General features: G+C 38.4%; 1 long non-coding RNA gene across 1 annotated transcript; it reads right to left on the reverse strand.

Moving 5' to 3' along the window:
• Positions 1 to 1282: 1282 nt before the first annotated feature.
• Positions 1283 to 2061, reverse strand: LOC136255951 (uncharacterized). The gene is made up of 4 exons (XR_010701224.1): positions 1947 to 2061; positions 1716 to 1890; positions 1553 to 1663; positions 1283 to 1508 (listed from the first exon to the last, which is right to left on the reverse strand). It is a non-coding gene; the product is annotated as an uncharacterized lncRNA (long non-coding RNA).
• Positions 2062 to 12616: the final 10555 nt, after the last annotated feature.

Here is a 12616-nt window from a genome sequence, read left to right on the forward strand (position 1 = left end):
TGCTTGCAAAACCTCATCCATTTTGTTAAAGATAGTTTCTGCTGTCCCAGCCGCCTTACCTACATTCATATCATTTTTACAATATAATATTTTAGCTATATAGAATGCCTGATGTATACCTGTTGTAGTACACATATCAAGAAACCTTGTTACAATCATCCCTTGACTTGCGTCAAACATTTTCACCGTAATGGGATTCATCTTCTGCACACCCGAGTCATTTGATCCATCAATAGCAATTGAAAAGGGATTTGATTTCATTGACTCCACTAGAGCTGATTTAAAGTGGGGAGCTAGGGAACCATTCACAATACAGGTGGTTTTGGTACTAGCTGAGGCATAGGCTTTAGCTGTTACACTGTCTGGAAAAATGTCCTTTAGCAGTGGACTCAAATGGTCAGCAAAAGAAAGAGGAATATTATGCTGTACCAACGCATTGGCTACTTTTACCTCTGCTCTAGTAGTCTAGAAGCATGCAAAGGAAGAGAAGGCTTAAATATACACATTAGAGGCAACTTCAAACCTTTTCAGTAGATGAAGATGGAAATGATAATGGGGAAACATGTTGCACTGCATCACAATTTTTCTTGTGTTGAGTTGACTCGATATGGCGGGTAACATCTCTTTCCCCTTGGTGAGCGCAAGATGATGCCTTAAAGCAAACTGTGCATTGAAACATGTGTGGATTATCTCTCACTGGAACTATAAATGGCCATTTCTTCTGCCATACTGCCTGAAACCTTGATTTGTATGTGTGGGCACCACCATACTTCTTGTCTTCTCTAGGTCGCTTTGGAGAAGGTGGACCAGTATCTTCATCATCAGATAGAGTAATAATTTCCATGCTGATTTATCAAAAAATACACGCGGTTTAGGCACACGTGCGTTACGTTTGATCACGTGATGCATTTGATCACGTGATGCCACTTGTAACGGCTGTTTTGTTATTGCTGAAGACAAGGACTAGGGTTTGTGAACTTGTGTTGATTTTGCGTGAGTTCTGAGGTGTTGTGAGTGAGAGAGTGAGGTTTTGCTTTAATGAGTGAGACTCACGCAGAATGCGTGAGAGTTGAGAGGTCTACGACTTATTTAAATAATACTTCTATAATGGGTAGTACGTCTCGAAGGCAAAAGCGAACAAAGTGACGAGTTATTACAGCTAGCAGGAACGCTATAAATGAGAGGTGGAACAAAACGAAGTGTTGCACAAGTGAAGCTCCAGGTGAGACTCTTCCGTTGTGTATCATACAGCCATGCTAGAATTTCTTTTAAATAAGGAATGTATTTTAAAATAATTATAATTCAATTTCTTACATACACTTTAAATATATTTCAAAATATTCATTCTTGTAGTAACAAGTGCCACTCCTACCGAAGACCACAGCTCACACAGCCAGTATCCACCAACTAGCTCTGAACACATTACCAAAAGCACAATTTCAGAGGTGCCTGTAGGTCAACCACCAACTTCAAGTACATCACACCTGGCTGGTAGTAGAATTATCAACCTGAAAAAGTTACATGATGCCATTCATACCATTACACAACACACCCTCTCCTGTCAATCTCCAGTCGAACTCATCAGAGAAGTATATAGGAGAGGACTTGGTAGTACATTGCTTGCCAGGTGCAACAAGTGTAATAAGGAAATTGTGTTCAAGACCTGCAACAAAGTAGAGTTACAAACACCAGAAGGGACTATCAGGTCTACTTACGAAGCTAATGCAGCTGCTGTGATGGGACAGATGTCAGTAGGTGGTGGTCATAGCAACCTTGAGGAGGTTATGTGTACCATTGGAGTTCCTTCAATATCCAAGCCAACATTCATCGACATCGAGAGGCTCTTGGGATCAGCTTTTGAGGACTACTTGAATGAACTCATGTTGGAAGCTGGAAGAGAAGAGAGAGAATTAGCAATACAAACAATCAATACCATCATGATATACCAGCTATTACTGTAATAGTTGATGGAGGATGGTCCAAAAGGTCCCACGGGCATTCCTACAATGCGAATTCTGGAGTAGGAGTCATATTTGGTGCTGCTACCAAAAAGCTTCTGTACATAGATGTAAAAAACAAGTATTGTGCAGTATGCTCTATAGCACACAAGAAACATAGCAAACCACCTGATCACAAATGCTTTAAAAACTGGTGGGGATCATCTACATCTATGGAATCAGATATTATTGCCACAGGATTTAGACAATCTGAGAGTATGCACGGTCTTCGATATACAGAAGTAATTGGAGATGGAGACAGTTCTGTTCTTCACACCATACAAACAACAGTTAAGTCATATGGCAGAGATGTTGAGAAGGTGGAGTGTGCAAATCACGCTGTTAAGTGTTTTCGGGGCCGACTAGAGCAGTTAGCAAAGGACTTTCCATCTTTCTGTGGACGAGGTCGTCTAACCAAATCTGTCATTATGAAAATCACACATGGTGCAAGGTGTGCTATTCGGAACCACTCTAAAACCAACAGCATCACAAAGCTACGAAATGATCTTCGAGCAGGTCCAAAGCACTATTTAGGATACCACAAAGATTGTGATCCATCTTGGTGTTCAGAAGCTGCAAAAGAAACACCAGTCAGTGTTAATCTGCATGACTTGCCACCTAACCTTCTCTTTGAGATAGATCGAGCTGGTGACCGTCTGGTAAACAAAGCAGCTCAGCTCATCAGCAACAGCACAACCAACTTGAGTGAATGCTACATGTCGATCAGAGCAAAGATGGATGGTGGAAAGCAAGTTAACAGGATTCAGTCAGGATCATTCCAGCATCGTTGCATGACAGCAGGATTGTCCATGATTTTAGGTCCAGGATGGATTGAGACCACTTGGAAGTGCCTGTTTGGATCCTGCTCAACTATCACTGAGACATTTTCAAACCGTCGTAAACGTAAACATGAGCGTGACACCCAGAGAAAGTCTTCAGATGCATACAAGAAAGCCAGAATTGAAAAGCGATACCATCTCACACCAGCTATTACTGATAAAGATTATGGGCCAGAAGCAATCACTCCAATCAACTCCAGTCAAGACGAGCTGCGGCTTATCTGCAACGAATACCTAACATCTTTACAAGTCACAGTGGAACAGGCTACTGAACTCACGAGAGAAACTGTGGACCAAGATCCATCCCTCAACAGTCTATGGCAGCAGCTCAGAAGACCACGCCTGACTGCATCTGCATTTGGCACTGTAATAAAACGTCGTAAAAACTTTGAAAAACTAGTAGAAACCATCTTGTACAAACCACCTCCAGGTACAATTCCAGCACTAGAATGGGGACGATCACATGAAGACACCGCAAGGCAGTGGTATGTGACTCACATGACCAAGCAGTTTGGTCCATCATACCAAGTCAGTAGAACTGGTATCCATATAAGTACAACGCATCCGTGGTTGGCTGCTTCTCCTGATGGTGTTGTTGAAGATCCTACCCAGGCTGAAGGAAGACGATTCGGTCTATTAGAAATAAAATGTCCATATTCTGGGAGAACAATGACGCCTGAAGTCGCATGCCAGGAAGTTAACCAGTTTTGTAGTTCTTTAACAGATGGTCAAGTCATGCTAAAGAAAACACACAACTACTATTACCAAGTGCAAGGCCAATTAGAAATTACACAGTTACCCTGGTGTGACTTTCTTATCTGGACACCACAAGGAACATCTTTACAGCGAATTGAACGCGATGAAAAACTCTGGACAACGGTGTATCCCAAGCTAAGATCCTTCTACAGAGAATACCTACTTCCAGAGATAGCTGATCCAGTGTTTAGTAGTTGCCAACCAATTCGGCGCCTTGAGTCACATTGAACAGTATAATACATAAATTATATTTTTGTACACAACCTTAACGACAAATATTTATTATGTTATTACTGTATAAAATCATACTTATACATACTGTAACTCATACCTGATTTATTGGCAAACATCACATAAACCTTGAGAAGAATTTCCAGATGCGTTGACATGAGATGCATTGTCAGACAAATTTTCTTATGAATGCTAGCTAAAGACCTAGCATGTATACTTCCAGTTGCAGCGAGACACAACTAACACGTTTCAGTGGTGTATCGCCTGTAATAATAACAGTGAAGTTGTAGTACACCGACATTGTCCAGCTTCCAAAACTAAAGTGACAGAGACAACAAATAGAAGAGCCGGCATTGACCACGCTTTATCTCATGATCAAAGGTAAGAGTTGCTCGTCAAGTATATCAGACCATAAATGGTCCACCGTTTTCAAGTCGTAAACACCATCGTTAATCACTGAACACGAGGTTGCGAATTTAATAGAAACGTGTGTTGGTGATGCAGTATACTACGTAATTCCGCGCAATGCATTCTTGAAACTTCTTCGATTTTCCAATCAACTTTGTTGCCAAAGCAATTGTCAGAATCGGTTATAAAGTTTTATTGTAGAAGATCGAAGGTATGTGAATGTGCACGCGTATCGTCGTAGTGATCCGAACTTGTGAGTGCAGTGTTTTTCGGTCCAAGTTTCCGAGCTCTCTTTTCGCTTCCACCTTTAGCTGATTCACAATCAAACTCTAAATACGCAGAAACATACACACCATGAAAAGAAAGTCAGTACTAGGATATGGGCCCCGTAATGGTTGGCGTGATGGAATAAAGTTGCGCCATTCATCCTACTATAAAATCGTTCTTGAACCTTCGCCGTTTGTGATGTGCTACAACAACAGTGCAGAACAGCCCATTTTCTTAGTGCTTATTTAGGTAGCGAAACTAAATTCGATAATAACTTGGAAATCACAGGATATTTGAAATTTAATTAATTGAGTGGGCGGACACTTGACCGCCACCTTAAATATACTTGGTAACAATGTTTCTAGTAATCTTACAGCAATATCGCGATAGTAAGCTGTAATTATCATATCGCGATGATTTTTTGATCGTGAGTATTGAAATATTGATATTATCACTCAGCACTAAAAATTTTATCACGTGAAAATTTATGTGTGTCCTACAAACTTTAACTCACTTTAAAAATTAGTGTGGCTCCTGGTGTGTGATAGTATTGTAGGCATATATAGACTTCACTTACAAACAGTATTACACATTCCCAATTTTAAAGTGGGCGTGGCTCGCGAATGAAGCTGGACTACTGTAAGACTATAGACTACCGATAGCTATACCTCGTAGAGAGATTGCCGCTACTGTGTTACTTTGTTCAGACACGCTTTAGCAATCTGTACGATGATTGAAGTAAATATCAATGCAGTAGCTGTGTGGTTGAGAACAAAATTTTTTTGAATCAAGCAACAGTAATCCGTGAAATTCAAAATGCAAAAATTATGGGCTAAGAGGCATCCGTGAAATTTAAAATGTGAAAATCCTGACTAAGGACATAACCGTGAAATACACATACCGTGAAAATTTCAGGGTATACAGTAACTGATCACAAGACACACGGAAACAAACTACATAATTTAGAAGAAGTTCAGTTATTAGCCATTTTCACTAAACATGCACACGGTAGTGTGTCATGTGGTCCAAGAAGCCGGCACACCACACTGTGGGTATATTGACAGGAAGAAAGAAAACATGATATTCATACATAGTGATCCCTTATCCGATTGGAATCAATTTAGTTGTAGAGTACGTTGCCAAATGTTAAGGGAACAGTCCAAGCCATCTCCAATGTATGAACAGCCAAAGTTCTGGTCTTTTTCCTACTTTTCTGCAAATTTAACCATAAAACACAAATGTGTAGCTACTCCAATCAAGCTGAAGTTTAGCACACTTAAAGGGGTTATTAAAGTGAATCTCGGTACCATTTTGGTGGAAATCTATTCAAGATTCATGGATTAATGATCAATTATTTACATAAAATAAGATCAAACTTCTGTCATGCCAAACGTCTGTCAAACTTTTACATATCCATAACTCGATGGTGGTTGCTCCTATCATCTTGCAGCAACAAGTTCCATTGAATTTGTCTTTACATTTTCTATCAGGCCATAGTTTTCTATCAGGTCATATATGACTCACATAAGTAAACCCACAATTGAAATTAAATACGTGCTAAGAATTTTGAAACACAGAGATGTGGCTTGTAGTTGTTCATTGCTTCATTACAAGTAAGCCACTGTAGCTACAGTGTTTATTTAACCCTCTCCAAGTAGCCCAGTGAACAGATTGTGAACAAACTTTTGATCAATGTACGTATGGTTTTAGGGTATAAGAATTAAATTACCCGTCACTATGCGTACCCATATTGTTTGAACACGCATTTCCCAAATGTTCTTTGCAGGTTTAAGGGTTAAATGAACACTGTAGCTGCAAAGGCATGCTGAAGCATTGAATAACAGCAACTTGTATTTCTGTGATTCAATATTCTTGCCATGTGTGTAATCTCGATATTGGATTCACATGAATAATATAGCTTGATGGAAAATTTAATGGCAAATTAGGTGGTGGTAATTGTTGCAAGTTGATAGGCCATTGATCTATGGACTGTTTTACAAAGGTATGTAAAGGGCTTGCATGCTTCTCTACTGAAAGGTTGTTGACACGACAAATTTTGGCATCACAATTCAATGTTAGGGTAAATTGTTTTAATCCTATTACTTCACAAGTAAATTACATAGCCATAGGAAGTATGCTTTGAAAGCAGTGCTTTATTTAAGACACGTGCATGTTTTAACTTTAGATCCAGTTTTCTGTTCTACGCAGGTTTAAGAGTTAAACATCTTGTGGAGATACACATCACTGTCAAGTAAGATACCATAATCAATGCTCGTGATCCAATTCAAAATCTGGTCTGGACCAGGATAGTTTATAAGTGGATAACACTCAGTTGACCCAAATAACATGACCAAGATGCTTCTGCTGGTTTCAACTTCGTCTTATCCGTATAACCAAGAGTTAATAATAAGAGAGGAAAGTGTCTAACGCTGTATAGGCCTGCAATAGATGATTGTGCATAAGTTAAACGGCTTCCTTTCCGTGTAATGTATAGGCCTCTAGTATTTGTTCGTTTCCTAACCGCAATTAGTTTAGCCACACCGTGATGAATCCTCAAGAATACTCGAAGACTGAACTAAACACTGAGCTGGTATGTACAGGGAACAGTGCTCCTTCAATTGAAGAATGCTCAAAGGTAGGGTAACATGGCGAAGCAGTGAAAATTCGAAGCGATACCCCGCTTTTGGTTCAGTGTTTATTGGTTTCTCAGACGCTCTCCCCCAGAGTTATCTTCAAGGTTAACAGCCACACTTCTTAAGCAACAGAGCGATGCTCTTTGTGGTGAACTTGAATATCAAGTTGAACGCACGCCCTTGTGTCTGGGATAGCCTTTGTGGTTATATGCGAAAATATACTAGCCAGTCTGTACGTTACAGGCAACTTTTAAACCAGTCTACACATAGACGATTTAGGATTTACAAACTGGAGGGGGGCTATCTCAAGGTACTAATCTCTCATGTGAAGGTATGCAAACCTCCTAGCATGCAAAGCATGCTGCATGCTAGAACAGGGGTGTGTAAGGGGTATTCCCCCAGGAAAGTTTTGAAAAATAGATGCTGAAATACTGCAATTTGGAGACATTTCCACTTACAAATGTTTATAATTTTCCTATAAATATTTTATAAACTGCCCTTTTGATTAGGTATATGGTGCCTGCATCCATAAATGCCCAAATTTCAAAACACCCATACCTTTCTTCTAGATAAAGATTAGTACATAATTTTTGGACACCAAGTGGAAACTGACTTGACTTATAACATACTTGAAGGGTGAGGTCATGACAGGGCGTGGTTGATTAAACATCAAATATATGTTTTGAGAATTTTCTATGCTACTATTTATCTCAAGGCGCTATCCTTTCTTGCACAGATTTCCCTTCATATCACACAACTTTTCACAGAAGATATTTACATACAGAACAGTAGCCTTGATTTATAACAGTTTCAGTCACATTCACATCATTGTTATAAAAAGAAATTTCAAGCAGCATACAAAAGCTATTGACTTACAATAAAAATCACAAGAATTTCAGTAAAATGTTCTTGAATCTCACAGAAGATATTTGTCTAACACAAAACAGTAGTATAGAAGTAATTCCATAAAGTTTGAAAGGTCTTTTTTCCTCTTCCATCACACGCATAATTGAAAAGATTCATTTTGCATCGATCACGTTTTCGTCTTGCTCCGCCATTTTATTAAGTTGCAATCACGTGATGCTACATACCGCATGATGTGCCATGACGTGATGAGTCTTTTGATGTTTATCGCAGCACTGTAGTGTAAAAGGGGACGAAGTTACAGCAGGTTTTTTAAGTATAAACGACGAATTTAGTTTTAAAGCGATGTTGTAACACCTTACTACTGTTCAAGAAAGAAATCTTTAGTACCATCGCGATCGCCAATCTATAAGGAATAAAATGGCAGTTGAGTCGTGGAAATAGTGTAAGCAAGTGTCGAGTTATAAGAATTTGAATGGAATGGTGTAAAATCTAATGCGTAAGCCTTGGGCATTAATTTTATGGATGCACGCACCATAACTTTGCAGCATTTGTAAATGAAAAGGTTTGGGTATTTTGGGTAGGTTCAGGCAACCAACACCCTCTCATAATTACATGTAATGTTAGAATAATAATCTGGAAAATCTTGAAACTTGAATGATACGAGATTGAATTTGAGAGCATTTTCAGTGGCATGTGTATATTTGAATTAAGTATTGCACCATACGCAATGACTGTATAAGTAGATAAATCAGTTATTAATGAAGGCCTGTTAAATAGACCAACGCACTTCATTGTATAGACACATCTTTAGGTGCAGACAGAGATAAATTCCATAGCAGCGCCAACCACTATTTAATTACTGAATATTCTATTAGAGTAGTTAGGTGACTGCTCTATTAGAGTATTTCAATCTTGTGCACCTCCAATGCTGATCCCAGTGATCCGGGCCTTTGTTGGATAACCTTTAGCACAAATCTAGTGATAATGCCTTGAAAATATGGTTATAAGGTGAGTATTTTATACTATCTGTGATCATTTTAACTATGCTAAGACAAAAGCTTCAGCATATTGGTCAACTAAAGTCTAAAATTGAAGAGGGGCTTCAGCCCCCATAGCCCCCTCCCTAGATCTGCTCCTTCTATAAGCACATTTACCTAAGCCATAGAAGTGCATTTAAAATCTTCGTTTTGCTTTAAAAGCATGAATGTATTTCAAATTTACAAGTACAATCAGAATGTGGTGAAATAAACTGTTTTTAAACACTTCTAATAGAGCCAAATATAAGAAATATTATATTGCACATGTATGGTTTTGTATACCTTGACTCACTGTGCTTAACATTGCAAGCTATAATGACCTGGATGGATAACACCCTTGATCAGATTTAGGATATGACGATCCCTTTCATATCTATGTAAATGTAAAGTATCAGCACACTGTAAAATCAGGTTAAGCCCATGCACTTATAATTTTCAGAGAAAACTTTTGTAAAATATCATACTATTTGTTAAGCGCATATGCCTAATACATAACTACGATGTGTTAACATGGAATCGTTATGTTGTAATAGAGGAATTAGTAGTTCATACCAGTTACCGAACAAGAATATTACAATCCAGAAGGCTGATTTGCTGTATACGCAGTGAAGGGAGACCTCAAGGGAGATGCAAGTGTTTGAGGAGACATTCATTTTCCAGTCATTCCAGCATTTCTTCCTGTATGTAGCTTTGTCACGTCTTTAGCTTTGCATTTGACCATGTGCGCTTATCAGCCATGGTTAATCATAAGAAATGTGTATGCGCTTAACAAGTAATATGCACTTAATAGACACATGCGTTTAACAATCCGACCCGACAACTCAAAATCATACTTGTGATTTCAGCAAAGAGGCACAAAATATTCTTTACATACCTAGAGAAAAATTTAATGATTCATAACACCTTGCCAGTCAGTCTGAATCGCTGTAACAAGTTTTAGTCAAATTGCCAAATCAGGCCATATACAGCTCAGATGATTAAACACAATCAATATGGCAACAATATAATCAATGTGCCATTGCAAAAAAGCCAGTTGCTGTTCTTCATCGCTTCATAAAAAATACGCCTCTGTTGTTTTTTAGACTTTCTAAATAAAATAAATTGGTTTTAGGTTAACAGAGTTAGGAAAGTCTTAGCTTACCATAATGCACATTCCTTAAAAGCTTGAAAAGCTTTCTCATTCCATTCCTTCATGTGTTTTAATTAAATTAATTAAGGGTTAACTGCTCTTTGGGAGGCTGGCTGAATGCTGTATTAGATTAAATTTCTAGCGATGAAAATTTCATGTGGTTGAATGAAAAGCATACAGGAAGTGACACAAAATAATTGTGATTGGATATGCAAGAACCCCATATGTTAGCACATTTTATGAATTCTATTTACTTCATCTAGATAGCCAACAGAATAGTCAACCAAAGCTACAGCTCTAGAAGCCCTGAACTTTCAAAATTACAGTGCTAAAAAGTGGCAACAACAGAAAAATTGATCTGTACAGTGACAATATGGATAATAAACTACATGCAGGCACTTAATCAAATAGTCATAACTTACAAATATAGTCCTCTATGCAGCTCATACCATCGATTTCCCCATGAACAGGCGCATCCATTACTGGGTATGTTTTGTCTTCCAGGCCCTTCCTACAACCAGGGCAAAGGAAAAAACATGAGAAAAAACTGTTTGTCCAGCGTGAGGCAGATTAACGCTCACATTCTTGGGAGTAATGACACAAAACAAAGATTTCTGAACTTTTGTTGCTTTGGGGATCACGATACTACCAAGGTTTTGGCTGTTTTTGACTTCCTTCACTGTGAAACAAGTGCTCAAAAATTTATGGAATTCTTTTTGATTTTGTATACGTATGTTTCACCTTGAATTCTACTGTAAAATTAGGCTTGCACTAACATATGGGATTCTTGCAGATCCAGTCACAATTAAGCTTTATTAGTTACTGTTACAACAGGGATCAGCAGGGGCAGGAGCCTCTCACTTTGGGAGACTGATCACTCCTCCTTCAAGGCTGATTTACTCTAATAGAGCAGTCATTGAGGCAGTTATGTACTCAAACATTCAGGACATGTATAAGCCGGTAGCCTTCAGGCCAAAATTTCTTTACCTTTATAGGCAGGTGGCTGGTGGATTAGTGTATAGATGCTTCATTTGAGGAATTTATGTTTGACTCTTATAGAGAGCTGGCCTTTCTATACAGGTTTCTGCTAAGACAGGTTCCACTGTAATTGTGACCAGGTATGTTGTTTCAAATGCCTTGCGTTTTAACTCCAAAATTATCCATCATAAAAATGGAAACTTTGTACATGGTAATTCACTACTTTGTTAATATAGATAACAGAAAAGGAAGAAATGAAATTTGAGGAATGTGTGAAAATAGTTGGTTTTTTCTTCCCATGAATACAAAACAGATGTGGTATACCAGCTCCTTGGACTACACATTAGTGAGGTGTCCGCAGTCTAAGGTGTACTTTTTTGAAGAGTAATACAATATCCACTAACTTTTTTTGATCTGATCTATCACAACTGCACCATCTACTAAGACTCTTGTTGCAGATGCTGACACAACTATATAGATAAAGATACATTATTATACAGTATGGTAGCACTGTATAGTAGGGATCATGAAGGTTGCCTTAAAAGTGTCACCCAAAAAAACCAGCCTCACTTTTTCTTCATGACAGCTTGGCAGTATTGGTTAGGCATAACGTGACTCAAACTTTTTCTAACAAGTTTCTATAAATTTTTTGTAAATGATTTTAAATGAGTAACCACCTGATACCTTCAGCCAAGCATAACATGGCTGTGATTAATGTTATAGGCTTGATTTCTTCTCTGTTTGACATTGCGTTGGCCCACAACATGCCTTTTTATTAACCGCAGCAACTACATTGTATGAATTGTACAATATTCCATGTGCACGCATGATTTCTGCAATGGTATTTGCACACTAACATCACATGATAGTGACCTGGCACATCAAAAATGAGTGACTTAAGTCACAGTCGTGATAATGTTAATTGAACTTACAGTACGTAGGGCACTGCAGTGTTTACTTACTTACTGCATAGCAAAAGTGTGTATAATTTATAGTCTATGATATACTGTACCACCCAAGAGCAATGTCATTTCTCGTAAGCGCGTGCGATTACAAAAACTTACTAATTAAAGGGCATGGTAGCCATTTCACTAGCAAGTCATTAACCTTCACCTAGAGGGATAACAACTAGTTGCCACGCCCTTTAATTAGTGAGTTTTTAAAATGTGCACACTCTCAGCAAAGGTAAACCAGACATTACATAGCACTGACAGGCTGTTCAAGCAGCAAAATGAATGTGTAGATGTGTAGATTGAGAAAAGTTGTTTTTGTCTGTTACTTTCAGAGAAAAGGTATCAGCATAGCCTAAGAGTATCCTTCACATGAAGAATGGTTGTTCAGTTAGAGTATTTGGTCACTCATGTGTGTTATAGAAGAGTAGAGGTACATTCCATTACAGTAGTGAAAGCAACGAAAAAAGTGGAGTCAATTTCAGCTGTCCAGGGGGTGGGAATGTATCTTGCTGGACACTGAA

Source organism: Dysidea avara, chromosome 5 (genome assembly GCF_963678975.1).
Source record: "Dysidea avara chromosome 5, odDysAvar1.4, whole genome shotgun sequence".
In the NCBI taxonomy this organism is placed as follows: domain Eukaryota; kingdom Metazoa; phylum Porifera; class Demospongiae; order Dictyoceratida; family Dysideidae; genus Dysidea; species Dysidea avara.